This window comes from Herpailurus yagouaroundi, unplaced genomic scaffold (genome assembly GCF_014898765.1).
Source record: "Herpailurus yagouaroundi ecotype Mexico unplaced genomic scaffold, PumYag 162, whole genome shotgun sequence".
NCBI classification, from domain to species: Eukaryota; Metazoa; Chordata; class Mammalia; order Carnivora; family Felidae; genus Herpailurus; species Herpailurus yagouaroundi.
The window spans coordinates 19,563,793-19,576,622 of record NW_024412403.1 but is presented as its reverse complement, the minus strand read 5'-3'; the positions used below and the strand labels follow the sequence as shown (position 1 = coordinate 19,576,622).

The window sequence follows — 12,830 nt, the reverse complement described above, 5'->3', positions numbered from 1 at the left end:
AGTGATGAGATGTGTTCTTACACACACACACTAAGAAGTTAAAGTGAAAAATACCACATGTACTCACAGAACATGGGACGTAATGATTCTCATATGACAAAAATATATGACAGAATTGAAAGACAGGAAGGGAGGGAGAGAAGAAGGAAGGAAGGAAGGAAGGAAGGAAGGAAGGAAGGAAGGAAGGAAGGAAGGGAGGGAGGGAGGAAGGGAGGAAGGAAGGAAGGAAGGAAGGAAGGAAGGAAGGAAGGAAACGAGGGAGGGAGGGAGGGAGGGAAGAATGGGTGTTAGCACCACCCCCAGTAAATAGAGGGCAGCGTTGTGTTTCCAAAAGCAAGAGAAAGCCATTACTTCCTGACCACCCTCCCAAACACCACCCCCTCCTACGCATAAGCAGTTAGGTTTCAGGCCATCCTAGAATGATGAGTAGGTGCATCTGGGGCAGAGGTAACTGAGATTAACTGAGGAGCCAGAAGGAGCAAGATTGGGAACTCTGCAGGTGGGACAAGAATGGTGGATGAGCACGCCGCGATGGGGATCTCCGGAAGAAGATCCCCGGAAGAAGATCCCCGGAAGAAGATGTGGACACTGTACCACAGTCTGGTGGACAATAGTCTCTGGAGGAAGATCTGGGTTCCTGAGACAGGGATGCAGGTCGATGGACATCATTTCTGAGGGGCCAGGGCATGCTGCCCAGCAATGCGGAAGATCCCACTCAGCGGCTGTGTCACGTGGCAAAAGAAAGGCCAGCAAAGGTGGCCATTACTGTGTCTGGGCTCATAAAGCCTTTCCTATCAGCATGAGTTCCTGCATTGAGAGCATGATCCCAGGGTCATGAGATCGACCCTTGCCCTGCTGAGTGTGGAGCCTGCTTAAGATTCTCTCTCTCTCTGTCTGTCTGTCTCTGTCTCTCTCTCTCTCTCCCCCACTCACTCTCTCTAAAAAAAAAAAAATTTAATTATAGATCTCCTGGGTTTTAGCTCTCTGTTTTTTTTCATTACTGCCTCATTTGGTGGTAAATAGATACTTCTAAGTGTGCTGTGTTAATTCCTCTGTGGATTTTTTAAACTATATTTTTGAGTTATTTACTTAATGGCTGTTTTACAGATTATAATAAACACATTCGATTTTTATGTTTCAAAAAAATAAAATAAATTTAACTTCAAAATAAATTTTAAAAAAACTTTTAAACAATGTAAACAAAATAAAATAATTCACCTCAAGATAAACTAGGGCCAAATTATATTTTAGGGTGTTTATATGTTAAAGGGTTATAGATATAAACTTGTTGACTATTCAAGTTATCTGTGTGCAATATGGCTCAAAAAAGGTTTAATTTTTGTTAAAGATCTGAGGGTAAAAACTAACTCAGAGACTTAGACCATTGGAGAAACACTACTTGGAACATTGGAGAAACACGACTAAGAATGAATGTCACATTCACGCTCTGTGGCCAGATGACCAGGTATTTATTCTACAGACACACATTGAGTGGAAGGAGAATGTTAAGGGCCCCTGGTATTCCTATCATCTGATGTTAAATCCCCTCTTCAGCATCCCAACACTCCTGCTGATATGGGAATTATTACATCCCAAGGTCCTGCTCTCCAGAGGCAATCCAAAACAGCTTTCGACACCTTGGTAGAAAAATCTTCTCTACATCAACCTCATATAACTCTCCTAGAAATTTACTCTCTTTTTTATTCAAGTCTGAAACTGCAAGACGACAAGGAACAAATCCAATGCCTCTCGCACAGCAAAGGTCTTGGTTTATTTAAGAGGAGCCTTCAAATTCCCCTGTAGTCTTTGCTTGTATGGATTCTGTCTCAATTCCTTTGAGGAGGCTTTTTTTTTTTTTTTTTTGTAGCTGTTTGCTTTCCTCTTGATACATTTTTTTGTTTCTTTTTTCTTTTTTTAAATATAATTTATTGTCGAATGGGCTATAACATATAGTGTGTAGTGTGCTTTTGGGTTTTGGGTGAGGAGGCTTCTTCTGTCATGCTTTTAATTGCCTTTACAGTTCTGGTCTTCTTGGCCTTGAATATCTTCCAATTTGTCAATATTTCTCTAAAAGTCTGATGCTCCGGGCTAAACAAAATGTCTCAGCTGAGTGGCAACCAAGTGAGCGGAAAACAGTTCCAGCACTTCCTTCATTCTGTACATTGATCAACAAAACCAAGATCAAATTAACTTTTCATGGAGGTGTGGATCACTGTGACTGATACAATGACAGGATTCTCAGGTACAGGTCAATTGTTCTCCAGGGCAGCTTTTAAAAAGGAAAAAAAAAAAAAAAAGGTATTACGTAATCTCCCTTAGTCTTCTGCTTCAATTAAAACAAACAGATGAGGGGCGCCTGGGTGGCGCAGTCGGTTAAGCGTCCGACTTCAACCAGGTCACGATCTCACGGTCTGTGAGTTCGAGCCCCGCGTAGGGCTCTGGGCTGATGGCTCAGAGCCTGGAGCCTGTTTCCGATTCTGTGTCTCCCTCTCTCTCTGCCCCTCGCCCGTTCATGCTCTGTCTCTCTCTGTCCCAAAAATAAATAAACGTTGATAAAACAAACAGATGGTTACCATGCCATGTGGATAGGACTGAATTTTCCAGAACTAATCTGCACATCTCTGAAATATTCCTTCACCTATTCTCACTCATAAAGTCTCCTTCTCTGAATGCAAAAAGGAAAAGTGCAAGTCTAAGACCCACCAAATGTGCCATACGAGCACCTGTTCCAGAGAAGGTAATTGGCACAAAAATTGGCGACTGAGGTACACAGCCTCTGCCCGTCCTTTGTTGTCTCTTTATGGGGTCTGCATAGCAGGATCAGGAGCTTCAAAGGTGACCAATCCCAAACATGGAAGTCTTTTTCTATAAGCTGACTAAAACTCAATTTTATGATCCAGATATTCATGGAAAATTATGTTTGTTTTGCTATTCTGGCACAATACTCCCAACTCACTTAAAACCCAGAAAATAAAAAGATTTTTTCACCAACGAAACTAAAAAAAAAAAGAGTGGCACTGATTAGAACTTTAAAACCTATGATTTTGCTGAAGGAACTATCTTGTGTTTCAAGTGAATTTCCCTATCTTCGTAAGGACATGACAGGCAATTTCAAAAATAAAACCCCATATCGTTATCTTCTTGCTAATTATTTGCATGTGTTTATGTAGGTAAAAATAAAAGTATCATTAAGAATAAGATTGACATTTGATGATGTTTTACATTCAAATCAAAGTCCCCATGGTAATGGTACCTAGGGGGTGTCTGATCTTTTGTCTGCCATATTAAGATCATGATCCCCAAATCATGAAATCAGGCTAATATGTAGTCATTTCCCTGTGAACGTTGCTTAATGAACAGATCCACCGCTTGACTAAAGTTTAGGATACAAATTCCTTTTTGTGTGCAGGAGAATTTTCTCAATATGTGTTCGAGAGTTCGAAGGAGAAATCCTTTCTGATTCAATCCTACTGGTTTGCAAATACCGGTCTCTTAATAGTTATTAAATGCATAAGTGTACTGACCAGTGTTTTTCTGCAATGACACTCTTGGTTATGTGACAAGTTAAGTACTGTCTCCCAGGGATGGTTGGGGAGAGTTCCAGATTCTGGACCAGCAGGTAGATCAAGACCAGATTCTTTTTCACGAGCCAGTAATGTAACACTTGAAACAATCTTTAGATTTTTCTTAATACATAAACGCATGCCAGTAACTGTTAATCCAGGATTCCTTTGCATGAACCAAAAGCATTTTAACTGGAAATGCACTTCAAAAGTCATCTTATCTAATTCCCTCTATTTAGATAGGAGACTAAATCCCAGAGAGGTTGATCAGGAGGGCATAGAACCCAAAATTGTACACCCAGGCCTCCTGAGTCCTGCTCACTTTCACTACATCACTCTAGCACCTGCTGTAAGGTATAAAAGGATGAATTAATTGAGTTCATATAGCATTTTGAAAAATAATTAAAAAGGCTAAAGAACATTTTTCTAAACATTAAGATGTTTTTCCGGTCTGTCTTGCTCCTACCTGCCCTATCCATCATAGGACATTCTCTGCTATCCTCCTTTACCTAAATGGCTCCTACATGTCTTTCAGAACTCAGCTCAAAGGTCATTTCCTCAAGAAAGCCTCCTGTCACCCCCCTCCCCCGTATTAAATTGGACTTTCCTGTTACACAGTTTCCTCATCCCCTGTCCTTTATATTCACAACACGTGCCTCACTTATCACTGCAGGTTCTGTGGGTGTGTGATTAGCACCCGCTTCTTCTATTGGACTCAAAATTCAATTAGATCAGGGCTAGAATCTCTGAATCTGCCCACCATGTACACCAGCTCTTAGGCCAGCATTCCAGCATCCAGCAAATGTTGCTCAGAATACATACTGCTGGATGTATCAATCAACCTCTCGAGCCAACTCGTGTAGCTTGGGACTAACTCACAGAGTTGAGAAGAACACGAGAGACAGAGGTTATTTCTGATCCAGATTTAGAAAATCTTTGAAGAGTTTCATATGAACTTCAAGAAAAACTAAAGCTAAAAAATGTCCTTCGTAACTAAAAATCAAAGTTGTTTCCACAGAGTGACCCCCGGGTTGGCTTCCTGCTTCTTTGACCTGTTCTGTGTTTGCCACAACGGTCATGTCACCTCTGGTGTTCAAAAGGCCTGGAGATCATGGGGAGGACTCAGAAAAACCTCAAAATGCATCTAAAAAAAGAAAAAAGCAAACCAAAGGTCGCGAGAGTACATTGCTTCCTCATTCACGCTTTACACGTTCCCCTTCTTCCTGCTGCCAACCAGTGAAAAAAAATTGTGCGAGCTCACGGGTTTCTCAAACACACTTCTGACAGGGAGCACATTGGATGACTTTTTTTTTTTTTTTCCTTATCGGATTAGTTAGAAAATAACGAAACGTCGTATGAGTTTGTTCTGATTTGTCTGAACTCAGCAGTGACTTCGTCTCCTTTTTCTCACTTCCTTTTCCTCCTTTGAGCCCTGCTTCTGTTTTGTTCCACACCTTCATAGGCCTCGTGTTCTCCTTCCCAACCTCTCTCCTTGCCTCTCTCTGGGGTGTCTCTATGAAAACTTCCGTAACGCCTTTCTTTTCTCATATCTTCCATGAGCATTCAGAAATATTTATTGAGGACCTACCATTTTATGTCCAGTATTGTCTATATTGATAACATTCCAAAGCTTATTTGCTTGTCTTCCACAATTTATATCTTTTATTATTTCATGTGGTATTTTCAAGGGCTCTTTAAACATTTTTTCATTCAATATAGCCATTTTTTTTATAATTTATAGAACAAAACTCCAGTATTTTAGTTGCATTCATAAAAAGTACCAGAGGGTTGGTAATATTCTAGATACCTCAAGCCTGCTTAAAATGATTTTTCATGCTATTTTGTAAAACCTCCTTGATGTACACAAATGTCCAAATAGTAGCATTTAGGTCATCTTTCCACTTGTCCTTCTTTTTTTTTTAATTTTTTTTAATGCTTATTTATTTTTTTTTAATTTTTTTTAACATTTATTTATTTTTGAGACAGAGAGAGACAGAGCATGAATGGGGGAGGGTCAGAGAGAGAGGGAGACACAGATTGGGAAGCAGGCTCCAGGCTCTGAGCTGTCAGCACAGAGCCCCACGCGGGGCTCGAACTCACGGACCGCGAGATCGTGACCTGAGCTGAAGTCCGACGCTCAACCGACTGAGCCACCCAGGCGCCCCGAATGTTTATTTATTTTTGAAAGAGAGAGTGAGACAGAGCGTGAGCGGGGGAGGGCCAAAGAGAGGGAGACGCAGAATCAGAAGCAGGCTCCAGGCTCTGAGTCATCAGCACAGAGCCCCACGTGGGGCTCGAACCACGAACCGTGAGAACATGACCTGAGCTGAAGTCGGACGCCCAACGAACTGAGCCACCCAGGTGCCCCTCCACTTGTCCTTCTGTTGCATATTTACTCTCATTAATGTAACATCATGTAATACATTACATGTAATATCCTTCTTTTATCCCTATTTCCTGGTATCTTAGTCAGCTTGGGCTGCTAGAACAAAATACCACAAAGCAGGTGGTATATAAACAACACAAACTTATTTCTCACAGTTCTAGAGGCTAGGATGTCCCAAATCAAGATGCTGGCATGTCGGAGGTCTGCTGAGAGCCTGCTTCCTGGCTCATATGCAACCCTCTTCCCACCATGTCCTCTCACAGCAGAAAGGGAAGGGATCTCTGCAGTGTCTTTCATAAGGGCACCAACCTCATTCATGAAAGTCCACCGTCATGACCTAATTATATCCCAAAGATCCCACCTCCTAATACTATCATCTCAAGGGATAGGATTTCAACATAGGAATTTTGGAGAGACATGAACATTCAACCCATAGCACCTGGTCAAAGTTATCTGTCAAAGGAAATGCCAACCTTGCTGTGTGACCAAGCAAAAACTCTAGAAGTCAGGTGTCTGGATATGGAATTTACTAAAATATCTCTAATAATTCACCACTTCACTTTTTTGCTTTGTGATTTATACTTTCTTCCTCAAATTAAACCGAAAAGCTTTCAGACCCTTGAATACCTTTCTAATTTCCACTGTGGTAGTCCGGGGTCTGAAATTTTCCCTTTACTCACCTCAATTTTTAATTCCATTTTTCCCCCTTTCAGCATTTATACCTATGATTCTCTTTTTTATTTAAATGAAAACTTAAAAAATAAAAAATTAAATCATTATATATTGCACTCTGTTCATCTCATTTTTGCACTAATTCCAAATGTGCTCATTTCTCTTTTACAAAATCCAAATACTTACTGTATTTTCCTTTTCTAATATTTAAAAATGTTATTTTACTCTTCCTTTTTTGGTACTTCCTTCCTGTTAGTACCTTATCATACAAAGTTAAAAAATGTTATTATTAGCACCATCCACATCATAAGACGCATGCTTATCCCAAACTAATCCCAGACTTTCCAATATGTATTTCCTGTGCATCCCAACCTATAAGGGAGCTAAATTATGAGGTTACCTGTGGTTGACAGGCAAAATGAACAAGAAGGTAAGTCTACGAAATTGTTCTTAAACTTCCAAAACTAAAATTCATTAGTGATGTCTACAACTTTCACATAAACTACGCCCAACTCAAAGGAGCCCACTAAAATAATATAGGCTAAGAACAAAGGCCGTGGGATCAGAGATATGGATTTGACTGTTGAGGTATATAATTCTTAATTACATAAAAACCTAAAATTTATGATAACAAGGAAAGCTCTCACTTGATGTCTTTCATACAGACTTTTCCTACTTCTTTTTTAAAGGTAGATGGTTTTAAATCACCATTTACACAGTGTCTTCCCTTTATCACATTTATTCCCACCAGACTGAGTTGGAATACCTACTTTAAGGACAGGATACCTGTTTTCCTAAGGTAGTTATAATCTCTAAGAAATGAGCATATGGATGAAAGAGTTTATTTAAAAATCATTTCATCAAAACCATAAAATACCGAGAAATAAATCTAACCAAAGAGGTGAAAAATCTATACACTGAAAACTATAGAAATCTTATGAAAGAAACTGAAGCAGACACAAAAAAATGGAAAAAGATTCCATGCTTCTGGATAGGAAGAAGAAATATTGTTAAAATGTCAATGCTACCCAAAGCAATCTACATATTCAATGCAATCCCTATCAAAATAACACCAGCATTCTTCACAGAGCTAGAACAAATAATCCTAAAATTTGCATGGAACCAGAAAAGACCCAAAATAACCAAAGCAATTTTGAAAAAAAAAAAAAAAAGCAGGAGGCATCACAATCCCAGACTTCAAAGCTGTAACCATCAAGACAGTATGGTACTGACACAAGAACAGACACTCAGATCAATGGAACAGAATAGAGAACACAGAAATGGACCCACAAACATATGGCCAACTAATCTTCAACAAAGCAGGAAAGAATATCGAATGGAATAAAGACAGTCTCTTCAGCAAGTGGTGCTGGGAAAACTGGACAGCGACATGCAGAAGAACGAATCTGGACCACTTTCTTACACCATACGCAAAACGAAACTCAAAATGGATGAAAGACCTCAATGTAAGACAGGCAGCCATCAAAATTCTTGAGGAAAAAGCAGGCAAAAAACTCTTTGATCTTGCCCGTAGCAACGTCTTACTCAACACATCTCCAGAGGCAAGGGAAACAAAAGCAAAAATGAACTCCTGGGATCTCATCAAAATAAAAAGCTTCTGCACAGCAAAGGAAACAATCAGCAAATCTAAAAGGCAACCGACAGAATGGGAGAAGATATTTGCAAATGACATATCAGATAAAGGGTTAGTATCCAAAACCTATAAAAAACATCAAACTCAACACCCAAAAAAACAAATAATCCAGTGAAGAAATGGGCAAAAGACATGAATAAAAAGACACTTCTCCAAGGAAGACATCCAGATGGCCAAATGACACATGAAAAAATGCTCACCATCACTCACCATCAGGGAAATACAAATCAAAACCACAATGAGATACCCCCTGACATCTGTCAGAATGGCTAAAATTAACAACCAGGCAACAACGGATGTTGATGAGGATGCAGAAAGAGGATCTCTTTTGCATCATTGGTGGGAATGCAAGCTGGTGCAGCACTCTGGAAAACAGTATGGAAGCTCCTCAAAAACTAAAAATAGAACTACCCTATGACCCAGCAATTGCACTACTTGGCATTTATCCACGGGATACAGGTGTGTTGTTTCGAAGGGACACATGCACCTCCATGTTTATAGCAGCACTATCAACAATAGCCAAAGTATGGAAAGCGTCCTAATGTCCATTGATGGATGAATGGATAAAGAAGATGTGGTATATATGTGTATATATATATATATATATATATATATATATATATACACACACACAATAGAGTATTACTTGGCAATCAAAAAGAATGAAATCTTGCCATTTGCAACTACATGGATGGAACTGGAGGGTATTATGCTAAATGAAATTAGTCAGTCAGAGAAAGACAAAAATCATATGACTTCACTCACATGGGGACTTTGAGAAACAAAACAGATGAACATAAGGGAAGGGAAACAAAAATAATATAAAAACAGGGAGGGGAACAAAACAGAAGAGACTCATAAATATGGAGAACAAACTGAGGGTTACAGGAGGGTTTGTGGTGGGGGGAAGGGCTAAATGGGTAAGGGGCACTAAGGAATCTACTCCTGAAATCATTGTTGCACTAGATGCTAATTTGGATGTAAATTTTAAAAAGTAAAAAATAAAACAAGTTAAAAAAATCATTTCATCAAATGTTTTGCAGAAGTCTAAAAAATTGAAGATTTTTAAAAAAATATTTGCCCCGAGGCTGTTTAAGTGTAAGGATAAGGCCATGGGGCATGACAGCTCCAGAGCTGTCCCAAAGAGCAAGGCTTGTGAGCTGATGTGTACCTTCTGTGCTGAATTCTGTCCACCCTTACTACTTCTCATGTCAAATGGTGAGTCAGGGTATTGTATTAAGAGGAAGATGGTTCTTCCCATAGACTCTTAACTACAGAGAACAAACTGAGGGTTACTGGAGGACAGGTGCGTAGGGGGATGGGCTAAATGGGTTATGGGTATTAAGGAGGGCACTTGTGATGGCCACTTGTTGTTATATGTAAGTGAAAAATCACTAAATCCTATTCCTGAAACTAATATCACACTGTATGTTAATGAAATGGAATTCAAATAAAAACTTGACTCGTGGCTTGGTCAGTTAAGTGTCTGACTCTTGATTTCAGCTCAGGTCATGATCTCATTGTTCATGGGATTGAGACCCGTGTGGGACTCTATGCTGGCAGCAGGGGAGCCTGCTTGGGACTCTCTCTCTCCCTCTCTCTGCCCCTCTCCCACTTGCTCTCTCTCTCTTTCCCTCTCAAAATAAATAAATATTAAAAAATTGAAAGGGAAATATAAAGAGGAAGATGAAAATGGAAAACTTGAAACCTTACTATAAATTAGATGCTTGTAACATTAAACATTAATAAAAACCTCATTTACTGAGTTGAACTTGAATTAGCACTTTGCTTGACCCACATGGAATTTGTCACCAACAACATTTAAATCTAGAGGCAAATAGCCTTTGTTGTCTCCAGTTTGTAGTTATATCAGGATTTCAAAAAGGTCACACATTCCACGCGGAAGAATTTTAATCATCTCAATAGTGATATTATCTTACATAATACCTGGAGGTGAAAATGCCAAAACAGTGGTTGCTGTTATTATTGTTTTCTATTCCTTTCTCTTAACTCTATTCCTTTCTTGAAAAGTAAGAGATCACTTTTTTGTTGTATAGATATATCAGGGTTCAATCAAGAAACAGAACTGATAGAAGACATACATTAAGGGATTTATTGCAGAGAATTAGCTCACTTGATTTTGGTGGGTGGCTAGGCTGGTCCAAACGCATAGGTCAGACTATCTGAAAGGGCAGGCTAGGACTTCTGGCCATAAGTTAAAATGGCAGTCATAAGTAGGATTTCTTCTGAAAAAGAACTGAGAATTTCTTCTTCTGAACCGAGATTGGGAAATCTCATTTCTACTCTTAACGAACATTCAGTTGATTGAATCAGGATCACCCAAATTATCTAGGACATTCTCCTTTACTTACCTGCTAATTGATTATATATATGCTAATCCTAGCTACAAAATACCTTCACAGGAACACCTAGATTAGTATTTTAATGAGTAACTGGGTATATATCCTTCCCACAATGACCCATAAAACTGATCATCATAATAGGTTAGCGATTGTCATAAGCATAAAGCACAAAAAAGCAAACACAAACACAAAACAAGTGATAAAAAATAAACAAATAAACATTTACTGTGGTTAACAAGTCTGTAAGTAGCCTGGGTGACTCTGCTGGCCTTGGCCAGGCTCACTTGATATTGGCTGGCTTTGCCCAGGCATCATTAGGCAATGGGCAATTTGGTTAGAGGGTTAGAACATGCTGATCTGGGTTAACCTTGGGGAGAATGACTCAGTTCTTCTCCATGTAGTTTTTCATCCTTTCGTAGACTACCCACAGGCTTATTCTCATGGTGGCGGCAAGATCCAAAGAGACAGCAAGAAGGTACACAGCGTCTTGAGTCCTAGATTCGGAGCAGACATGTGTCACTTCTGTCACATTCCACTGGCCAAAGCAAATCACAAGGAGAGCCAAAACTCAAGATATGAGGAAATAGATGGTATCTCCCAGTGGGAGTAATTATAAAATTATCTTTTAAAGGGCATGCATTATAAACAGCGTTTTTAAAATGGGACCACTTTTGCAATAAATTTACCACATCTAGCCACTAAAAATGAATAAACTAAAAACATCTAAAGATTTCTGAACCATTTGATATACTGTTCTTATTTTTTAAATTAATATGGGGTGCCTGGGTGTGTCTCAGTCAATTGACCATCTGACTCTTGATTTTGGCTCAGTTCGTGATCTCACAATTGTGGGATCAAGCCCACATTGGACTCATCACTGAATGTGGATCCTGCTTGGGATTCTGTCTCCCTTCCTCTCTCTCCGCCCCTTCCCCACCCACATGTGCACTCTCTCACTCACTCTCTCTCTTTCTCAAAGTAAATAAATTTTAAAAAATTAATACCCTTTTTATGTATAGATGGCAAGAACTTCTAATTTTATGCTAATGAAAACACTGATCTAAATCATCACCTGGATTTCATATTAATTTTTTTTAATTTTTTTTAACGTTTATTTATTTTTGAGACAGAGAGAGAGAGACAGAGCATGAATGGGGGAGGAGCAGAGAGAGAGGGAGACACAGAATCGGAAGCAGGCTCCAGGCTCTGAGCCATCAGCCCAGAGCCCGAAGCAGGGCTCGAACTCACGGACCGCGAGATCGTGAGATCATGACCTGAGCTGAAGTCGGACGCCCAACCGACTGAGCCACCCAGGCCCCCCTTTTTTTCTTTTTCTTTTTTTTTTTTTATTTTTTTTTAACGTTTATTTATTTTTGAGACAGAGAGAGAGACAGAGCATGAACGGGGGAGGAGCAGAGAGAGAGGGAGACACAGAATCGGAAGCACATATTAATTTAAAGTACAGTAATGTCCCAGGTCAATTATTTTATCTAGCATATATCAGAAGGCAAGATAAAAAGCCAAGAAGGCAGATGATAAATGCGATTTGTAGTTCAAGTTTTGCATAATGGACGGTTCAAGTAGAAAAGGGAGTTAAGAATTGAATACATACAAAAAGTTGTTGAAATTTTTAGATATAAAGAAAACCTGACAAACGTTAATAAAATGCAAGAGTCCGGAAAACTAGAGATAGAAGTATAGTTGAAATGTGTGTGTGCTGGCAGGCCCTGTCTTAACGTTTGTGATAAGAGTACAAGTGAAGATGCACATACCATATGCCTAAATATATAAAAATTATGAATAGAGCCACCTGGGTGGCTCAGTTGTTTAAGTGTCTGCATCTTGATTTTGGCTCAAGTCATGATCCCAGCGTCATGGCATCAGCCCCCAGGTCAGGCTCCGCACTGAGTGTGGAGCCTGCTTGGCATTCTCTCTGTCTCCCTCTGCCCCTTCCCTGCCCATGCCCTTTCTCTCTCTCTCTTTCGAAGAAGAAGAAGAAGAAGAAGAAGAAGAAGAAGAAGAAGAGAAAAGAAAAGAAAGGAAAGAAAGAACATTTTACTCCCAAAAGTGGTAAAAGTGGGCAGCCTACAGACATCTCACCCTGTTCAACTTCAGCTGTCAGCACAGATCCTGCTTGGGATCCTCTCTCTATGCCCCTCCCTTGCTCATGCTCTCTCTCTCTCTCTCTTAAA

The 12,830-nt window shown here is 39.7% G+C and overlaps 1 pseudogene; it reads left to right on the top strand.

The window, feature by feature from the left end:
• Positions 1-531: 531 nt before the first annotated feature.
• Positions 532-12,830, top strand: part of LOC121036475 (uncharacterized) — a 59,053-nt pseudogene continuing 46,754 nt past the window's right edge.